At 40.2% G+C, this 10127-nt stretch overlaps 1 pseudogene; it reads left to right on the top strand.

The window, feature by feature from the left end:
* Positions 1-7842: 7842 nt before the first annotated feature.
* On the top strand, positions 7843-8798 carry LOC117517940 (annotated as a pseudogene).
* The last annotated feature ends 1329 nt before the right edge of the window (positions 8799-10127 follow it).

Genomic DNA, 10127 nt, shown 5'->3' with positions numbered 1-10127 from the left:
GCTTGATGTACAACTTTAGTTGTTCAAAAGTCCGGGGTCTCCATTGTCGTATTTTGCACTTTATAACGGTGCTATCACAGATGTGTAAGCTGCCTATGCCATGGGCACTAACACACCCCTATACCATCACAGATGCTGGCTTTTGAACTTTGTGCTGGTAACAATCTGGATGGTCTTTTTCCTCTTTTGTCCGGAGGACAAGACGTCCATGATTTCCAAAAACAATTTGAAATGTGGACTCATCAGACCACACCACACTTTTCCACTTTGTGTCTGTCCATTTCAAATGAGCTCGGGCCCAGAGAAGGCAGCTGCATTTCTGGATGTTGTTGATGTATGGCTTTCACTTTGCATGGTAGAGTTTTAACTTGCACTTGTAGATGTAGTGATGAACTCTGTTAACTGACAATGGTTTTCTGAAATGTTCCTGAGCCCACGCGGTAAGATCCTTTACACAATGGTGTCGGTTTTTAATGTAGTGCTGCCTGAGTAATCGAAGGTCACGGGCATTCCGTGTTGGTTTTCGGTCTTGCCACTTACGTGTAGAAAGTTCTCCAGATTTTCTGAATCTTCTGATTATATTATGGACTGTAGATGATGGAATCCCTAAATTCCTTGCAATTGATTGAGAAACATTGTTCTTAAACTGTTGGACTATTTTTTCATGCAGTTTTTCACAAAGTGGTGATTCTCGCCCTATCTTTGCTTGTGAATGGCTGACCCTTTTGGGGATGCTCCTTTTATCCCCAATCATGACAAATACTTTATTAACCTGTTATTAAATTAACCTGTTCACCTGTGGAATGTTCCAAAGAGGTATTCTTTGAGCATTCTTCAACTTTCGCAATATTTTGTTGTCCCTGTCCCAGCTTCTTTTAAAATGTGTTGCAGGCATCCATTTCAAAATGATCAAATTGTCATGGATTGGAGGTGTTTGGCTGGCCCTGCTTTTCTTTGTGTCTCCCCAGGTGGTTTGCATTTGGCCCTGAGTTGAGAAGAGGTGAAGTGTGCAGAGGACCAGAGAACCTCACTCATTGCCTGCACCTGCTGCCTGTCTACACGTGCAGTACAACAGGACCCACAGCTGGAGTGCATTCCCTGATGAGGCCTGCTGGATTTAAGCCCTGAAGATACAGGGCATCTTTGCCAGAGGATTAACTTTGTGCCATCCGTGTGAGGCTGACTTTGAGAGATCAGCCTCATTACAACAGACGCTAAGGACCGCTCCAGGTTTGACGCATGTATCTGTGAGAGAAAGAAGTGAGGTTCTCAAGCTTTACTGCGCACTTCCTGAGGTACTTTAATGTTTATGATTCCTAATAATTAACAGCTGTAATTAAGCGTTCCCGCACGCTGTTCTATTTGAGGCTGTTACGTTAATTGTTTGGTCCGCTCCTCACCACCGTGCATGGAAATTGTTAGTTTGACACTTGCTGTGAGGAGCTACCTCTAAATTAAGCCTGGAAGTGTTTGCTGATTGTATGCTTGTGTGAACTTCCCTCTGAGTTGAAGGTTTGGGCTTACTAACCTCATTCTCCTCTTCACAGACTCGGTGGTCCGTGCAGCCGCCTGGGGGGTGTCGGCAGGGTTCCTGGGTCCACAACATTTGTGGCTCCGGTCCATTTGCGCGGCTGAGCGCACCCCGTCCTCCCACGCGCCGTCCTCCCATGCCAGACCGCTGCTCCTTTTTGCACATTATTGCACAGTTGGTTAATAAATCTGTTTTCTTTGAACCGCTCTCTGTTCTTTTAACGCTGGGTCCGGTCAGATGCTGGTTCGGTTCCTCCAAACCGCGTCGCCGAATGTAAAACAAATATTTGCACAAAACAAAAGTCTATCAGTTTGAACATTAAATATCTTGTCTTTGTGGTGTAATCAGTGAAATATAGGTTGAAGAGGATTTGCAAATCATTGTATTCTGTTTTTGCACATCATCCCAACTTCATTGGAATTGGGGTTGTATGTGGGGCTATGTTATTTTGCAAAATTTACTGATAATTCAATATATATAATACAGTGGTATGTAAAATTTTGGGCACCCCTGATGATTTCTGTGATTTTCCTTTATCAATCATTGGTTGTTTTGGATCAGCAATTTCAGTTAAATATAACATATAGCAGACAGTGATATTTGAGAAGTGAAATGAAGTTTATAGGATTCACAGAAAATGTGTAATAATTCTTTAAACAAAATTAGGCAGGTGCACCCCAACAGAAAAAAATACATCAATATTTAGTAGATCCTCCTTTTGCAGAATTAACAGCCTCTAAACACTTCTTATAGCTTCCAATGAGAGTCTGGATTCTAGCTGAAGGTATTTGACCATTCGTCTTTACAAAACATGTCAGGTTTGTTGGTTTCCGAGCATGGACAGCCCGCTTAAAATCACGCCACCGATTTTCAATAATATTCAGGTCTGGGGACTGAGATGGCCATTCCAGAACATTGTACTTGATCCTCTGCATGAATGCCATAGTAGAATTTGAGCAGTGTTTAGGGTCTTTGTCTTGTTGAAAGATCCAGCCCAGGCACAACTTCAACTTTGTCACTGATTCATGGACATTGTTCTCAAGAATCTGCTGATATTGATTGGAATCCATGTGACCCTCAACTTTAACAAGATTCCCAGTACCTGCACTGGCCACATAGCCCCACAGCATGATGGAACCACCTCCAAATTTTACTGTAGGTAGCAAGTGTTTTTCTTGGAATGCTGTGTTCTTTGTCTGCCATGCATACCAGCCCTTGTTATGTCCAAATAACACAATTTTAGTTTCATCAGTCCACAGCCCTTATTCCAAAATGAACCTGGCTTGTCCAAGTGTGCTTTAGCATACCTCAAGCGACTCTGTTTGTGGCGTGTATGCAGAAAAGGCTTCCTCTGCATTACTCTCTCGTCCAGCATCTCCTTGTGCAAAGTGTGCTGTATAGTTGAACAATGCACAGAGACACTATCTGCAGCAAGATCATGTTGTAGGTCTTTGGAGCAGGTCTGTGGGTTGACTATGACTGTTCTCACCATCCTTCACTTCAGCTTATCTGAGGTTTTTCTTGGTCTCCCACTTTGGGCCTTAACTAGTACTGTGCCTGCAGTCTTCCATTTCCTCACTGCGTTCCTCACAGTGGAAACTGACAGCTGAAATCTCTAATATAGCTTTTTTGTATCCTTCCTCTAAACCATGATGTTAAACAATCTTTGTTGTCAGGTCATTTGAGAGTTGTTTAGAGAGTCCCATGTTGCCACTCATGACAAGAGATGCTTTCTCATGATTGGATTAACCTGTGTAAGGAGGTCAAGGGTCAATGAGCTTACCAAACCAATTTTGTTTTCCAATAATTATTCAATATATTCAAGTCAATAAAATGACAAGGGTGCCCAAATTTATGCACCTGTCTAATTTTGTTTAAATAATTATTGCACACTTTCTGTAAATGCTAGAAACTTCATTTCACTTCTCAAATATCAGTGTGTTCATCTGCTATATGATATATTTAACTGAAATTTCGGATCCAGACAACCAATGATTTATAAAGTTAAATCATGAAAATTGTCAGGGATGCCCAAACCCCAAATGGCCTAGCCTCATGTAGCTTAAAGCTATCACATGGTTCTTCATTTCATTCTGTGTTTCATAACTTTTGATAACATTACCAGTCTAACTCTTTTCAGGATTGTCAAGTTTCAATTTTATAAGAATACGTCCTCGCGGAACTTTCAGAATAAGAGCGAATTTACAGAAAAGCGTCTTTCTCCATCTAATTTACAACGCTGTGTTCAAACTTCAACTTGTTCTAAATACACCAAAACCTTTAATCCGGTTCCACAAATTTTTGGAAGTCACCAGAAATCTTTTGAGAACAAACATCTTAACCTCTTGAGTCCAGCGAGTTCTGATGGACCTGACTGCCGAAGCAACGGCCATCAGAACTCGCTGAACTCAAGAGGTTAAGATGTTGGTTGTGTGGTCTGCTGTGGTTTTTATTGTGTTCAGGTGAAAACAGTGTTGGTCAATTCCTGTGGCTTTAAAGAAAAAAATATAGGTGCTGCCCTGAGGTAAATAAATTCAATTCTAATTAAATACTGCTTTACTAATGTGGCACGACTTACCTGGGTCCCCTACAAGGACAACCTTTCAATATTAAAGATGAATACATCTTAATATTCAAATTCCTTACATTTCTGGTCCGTACATTTGATCCAAATAATTATTAAAACTTAAAATTGTTAATTATTTTGGTGACCCGCTGGTGAGGTCCAGTCCAATTTAATCAAATTTTGGATCTTAATAATTATACTTGCTACAGCTTGTTGTGCCATGTGTGGCTAAAGTTTAACTACAAATGATTATTTTTCCTTTTCCTCTACATATTATATGGTGCCCTGTTGTAAGGCTACACTGCGATCTAGTTCTTTCAGTCATGACCCAACCCTCGTGACCATAGGTGAAGATTGACCAGTAGATTGAGAGCTTCGCCTTTTGGCTCAGCTCCCTTTTTGTCACAACAGTACAGTGAGGCAAATGCAATACCGCCCCTGGCCCCCTGCTGCACCAATTCTCCGGCCAATCTTACTCTCCATTGTCCCCTCACTCATGAAGACCCTGAGGTACTTGACCTCCTTCACTTGAGGTAAGACTTCACACTCGGAGTGTTGGAGGTCACAGGCCGATGAAACCAACAGGCCCACATCATCTGCAAAAAGCAGCGATGAGACCCTGAGCTCACCAAACTGGAAACCCTCCTCTTCCTGACTGTGCCTTGATATCCTGTCCATGAATATCACAAACAGGATTGGGGACAAGGCGCAACCCTGGTGGAGGCCATCCCCAACCGGAAACAAATCTGACTTACTGCCGAGCATCCAAACGCAGCTCTCACTTTGTGAGTACAGAGATTGGATGGCCCTGAGAAGGACCCCTCACTCCATACTCCTGCTGCACCTCCCACAGTATCTCCCATGGTACTCAATCATACGCCTTCTCCAAGTCCACAAAACACATGTAGACTGGATGGGCATACTCCCAGGCACCCTCCAGGATCCTTGTGAGGGTGAAGAGTTGGACGGTTCAACTACCTAACAACGACTAACAACCCTCCTTTCCAGCACCCTGCAGTGGACTTTACCAGGGAGGCTGAGTAGTTTGATGCACCTGTAATTGGCACACACTCTCTGGTCTCTGTTTGAGTTTTAACACCACGATCGCTTTTGGAAGCATCAAAAGCAACAACAGACCCAAACAATGAGCCCGCAGTTCTACGTTTGAACATCGTGCCCCCTGCTGGATGCTCTCATTTACTACACAGCTTCCAGCACAGACGCAAGCTGAGAGCAACCACAAAGCCAGCTCTCTACTAATCACAAGGCTCCAGTCAGGCAGAGGTCTTGGAAAATAAATCATGCTGACTTATGGTTTGGTGTGAATACTGATAGAATAACTCCATTAATGTAAATTCTGTCATTTGTACAAATTTAAAATATAACATATATCTTTTAATGTTGAATAATGCACTAATTCTGAGGTTTTGTAACAAACACAGACAGATCGCAAAGGATTCTGGGTAAAAGTGCCTCTGCTAAACACTTATTGGTTCAGTCATTCATTATGTAAACCAACACGTTAATGTGACGTGTGTTGTGTATTGGTGTTTACAGATAAATGTGCTTTTGTAAAATATTCCATTTTTATTTGTAACAACAGGCATTTTTACGGAGCCCTGGAAGTGTCATCGCAAAATGTTTTGCATGTGGAGAGAATGTGCACTCATTTTATTAGTGCCGTGTGCACGTTTTATTATGTTGTAAAACATGCACTCAGTATTGTCTTGACACATGAATGTTGGCTTTACACTGCGAGTTTGGCCCTTTTTCGGATGATTTTTCATTCGTGAAAGAATTTTTTGGACCGAGTTTCAGGTTAATCGCGCATCCTGCATTTTGTTGTGTACATGAAGTAACAAGCTTGCGTTGACCACCTCCTGATTGACGATCGTATGGTCGAATGAAAATCAAACCTGTCTGAATATTCTGGTCAGCTGTTGTGAGGGTATCCTGCTGCTGAAGAGCAACAAGCATCCAACCGCTTGCACTGTGCATGTGCAAACACCGCAGAGCTGTCTTGTAATGTTTTTGTTGTTTTGTTTTGTTTTTAAACTTTGATGTCTCCCATCGAGAGTTTTTGTAAATTAAGTTTGAAAAAAACTTACATTTTGCTTCTGTAAACACGAGTTTGATGTGCGGTTTTTGAACGTACAATGTGTGTGAGAACATAAATCGTGTGCTCTGAACTTTTACACCATGCGGTTCTGTTGTACAGTTTGAACTGAAACCGAGTACAGTGATTAAAAATATCATACAGTGTCTGCTCAGCTTCAGGACGAATACTGCCATGAACTGCCATGAACACTAATGGCCAGTAGATGGCAGTAGAGGCCTTGAAAACTTGCCAAAAAATTCCAGATAATCCGTGTCTGCTACATTTAAGATGCATGGAATTTAACAAACGCAAATACAATAACAACGTCTATAAACCCAGAGAATATATTCACGAGAGTTTTAGGCACTAGAGTTTAATGCTGTTGTCTGTGGAGCCTGAACAGAGTGTCTGAAATGCATTTGTCCTGTTGTGAACGTACTGAGATTACCCTATCCTACCCATAATGCACTGCTGGGCACAGCATGTGCTCACTAAAACCTTAAAAATCAGCACATTACTTTAAAACTAAAACATATATCTGAGATTTTCACTTTATAAAATTTCAGACATGACAGTAATTTTAAATAACTTGTCCAAAATTAGTTTGATTCAAATTTGAACCATAAGTTAAAAATGTATGCCTCTGGATGACTTGGGTGATATTGCCCGCATATCAGTATGGTGTTAAAAGAAGTGATTTTTTTTGTTTTGTTTTGGTGACTGTTCTTCTTTGCCTACAGAGGGTAAAGCGGTTTCTCCTGGAAGCAGCTCTCTTCTGTTTGCAGAGAGTGGAACTATACATCTATTAATAAAGTTTTAACAGGTAGGTGCTCAACTGATTTTAAATTTTGAAAATGTTTGTCGCTGTTCAGCTTTGTTTACTACGTTATCAGTCTAAAAGTTATTGGACAAAAATTTATCGGAAGATAATTAGTCCAATAATGGTTTTTAAAGTTATCTAAAAAGATAATCCTAATGAAAACATTATCTTCGATAATTATCTGTTATCGGATTATCGGAACTGTGTCCACCACTGCATGCACGCCTGTGCGAACACGCATCCCTCACGACAGGTGGAATGTTTCGTGGTTCCCCTTTTCGCTTTTGGTTCATGGATTTTCTTCCAGTTTCTGCATCTTTCATGTTATGCGTGAAAGGGCCTGAATGAATGGATTCACACAGGCACTAACCATGAGTGAAAAACGTTTTTCTGTTATCATTCATATTCTCTGAAAAATGAAAAAAAAAAGAAAATTCTGCCAGAGTATGAAAACATTTGAGCACAACTGTATATACTTTTTTATATGTACTGAATTTAAAAAAAAAAATAAAAAATCAGTAGAAGACACCCAAAACTATTCAGCAGGCAGGTGCATAAATGTTGAGGAACACAGTGGCTGCGGAACCTTACTGTGGAAGACAATTGTTAATTTCATGAGGTTGGGCTCAACCAGTTGTCTGCTTCGGTGGTTAACATCCAGGATCTGAGGCAGTGCAGGTAAGCTGACCTGACCTGGTAACAGAAACTGACTAAATAAAGCACACACAGTCAGAAAGAGAAAGACAGAAGAGAGAGAGAGAGAGAGACCTTATAGGCCGGAGCTCTCACTGACAGAGACACTCTGCTCTGTCCACAGTGCCGCAGACAGTAAAAGCTGAACAATGAGTCATACAATCGGATTATTCAACTCTGCTCTTGGAAGAAACATCACCTTTGTTCGTCCTCCATATTTCATATTAACTGGATTTTCTGACATACCTCATATGAACTATTACTATGTCTTTCTCTTTTTTGTTTATATGTGTCAGTGTTGGGAACACAGCTGTGATGGCTGTAATATGTTGGACAGAAATCTAAGAACTCCAAAATATGTTGCAGTTTTTAATCTTGCATGGACAGACCTGCTTGGTAGCACTGTTCAGGTACCAAAGGTTCTTGACATCTTTCTGTTTAATCACCACATCATCTCCTATAATGACTGTATGACATTTCTTTTTTTCTCCTACACGTGTCTTTCTATGCAGGCTCTTAATCTGGTTGTTCTCTCCTATGACAGACTGGTAGCGATCACCTTCCCACTGCACTATCACATGAAGGTCACACACAGGTTCATGTTTTCTTTGATTGGATTTTTCTGGGTTTTAACAATGGTTGCATTTCAATTGCAGTGGGTCTTCTGACAAGACTTTCCATCTGTAAATCAGTGATTATTAACAATTATTTCTGTGATTACGGGCAAATATTCTGGCTGGCATGTAATGATAATACCCCCAGCTATGTAATTTCCTGGGTGTTAACAATTCTTATTCTTTGGTTTCCACTGACATTTATCTTGTTCAGTTACTCATGTATTGGCTGCACTTTACTTAAAGTAGCTTCAGTTCAGGAAAGAGTAAAAGCTTTTAAAACCTGCAGTGCTCACCTTTCATTAGTGGCAATCTATTTCCTCCCGATTTTAATTACATACACCTTCACTATATACATACCTCCAAATGTCAGAATGATAAGTCTGTCTCTGACCTCTGTTATTCCACCCATGTTAAACCCAGTAATTTATGTTCTACAGACACAAGAAATAAAAAAATCTATGAAAGGTTGTTGAAACTAAAATGCCTTTGTGCAAATTAAATTATAATTTCATGGTAAAAAAAAAAGCACTGTTGCCTCACAGCAAGACAGTCATGGGATTGATTCCCACTTGTGGCCTTTCTGTGTGCAGTTTGCGTGTTCTCCCTGTGTTTGCTCGGGTTCCATCTGGGTGCTCTGGCTTCCTTCAAAGACATGCAGGCTACACAGTAGAATCACCAGTGTAAAACTAACACTGTCAGTGTTAATTTAACACTGGTGATTTTACTGTGTAGGTCAATTGGAAACTTTAAATTGTCTGTAGTTGTGTATGCGAGTGTGAATGTGTTTGTTTGTCTATTTTTTTCCGTGACAGACTGGCGTCCTGTCCAGGTAGTTCTCCGCCTCGCGCCCTGTGACTGCTTGGATAGCCTCCAGCCCCCCATGACCCTTAATTGGATTAAGCAGTTGAAAATTGAGTGAGTAGTAAATAAAGTCCAGTTGCATTAGAATATCAGTGTATTTTGATTATCTGGAAAATGAAATATGAAAAAATATTGTAGACTAATGTCTGTAGGTGTACAAGTCAGCACTTTGCTGAAAATCATTTCATTTTGCTTTAAATACTGTCTGACCATCAACCAATCTTGGTGAATAATTTAAAGTTTTGCTTGTGATACAGTCTGAAACACAAGGTTTTGGTTTAGTTTAGTTTTCTTCATTATTTGTTTTATATAATGACGAAAATAGATCCTTGTCATTTGATATTTTATTAATTTATAATTTATCAAATCATCTTCCGCCAGCAAAACAAACTCCGCCATGTTTCGATAAACATCGCCTCTGGTAGTGTAACCATGCGTGTTGGTCGGGGCGTGCAATAACACATTTCATATAGCACCAAAATTGCTCTCTAAAAAAGAACTATTCCACGATAAATGAAACACAATGGCAAATGGTACAAATAATCCATGTCACGTGACACACAAGCCACCAATCAAATGACAAGGATCCACTCAGCCATTATATAATATCCTTTATCGACTGAAAATGGTTGATTTGGATCTGATCCAGGTTACAGATTTTGTGGCTATTTAAATTTAACATTGGAAACCATATTTTGTATATTTTACCTTATATCTTAATCAAACATGCCCCATTAACTCATATTTGAAAGAAAGGTGCAGACTAGCACTCACTGTCACCTGACAAAGTGTGATCCGGATCTGATCCGGATTGTGGATTTTGTTGACATTTGAATTAAACATTGAAAAGCCCATTTGATGTACATTTTACATTATATCTCAGTACCTCAATCACTCTCATTTGTGAAGAAGAAATTTGTGACAATGAGGTGCAAACTTGC

The sequence above is a fragment of the Thalassophryne amazonica genome, chromosome 9 (assembly GCF_902500255.1).
Source record: "Thalassophryne amazonica chromosome 9, fThaAma1.1, whole genome shotgun sequence".
Lineage (NCBI taxonomy): Eukaryota > Metazoa > Chordata > Actinopteri > Batrachoidiformes > Batrachoididae > Thalassophryne > Thalassophryne amazonica.
This window is presented reverse-complemented; position numbering and strand designations above follow the sequence as displayed.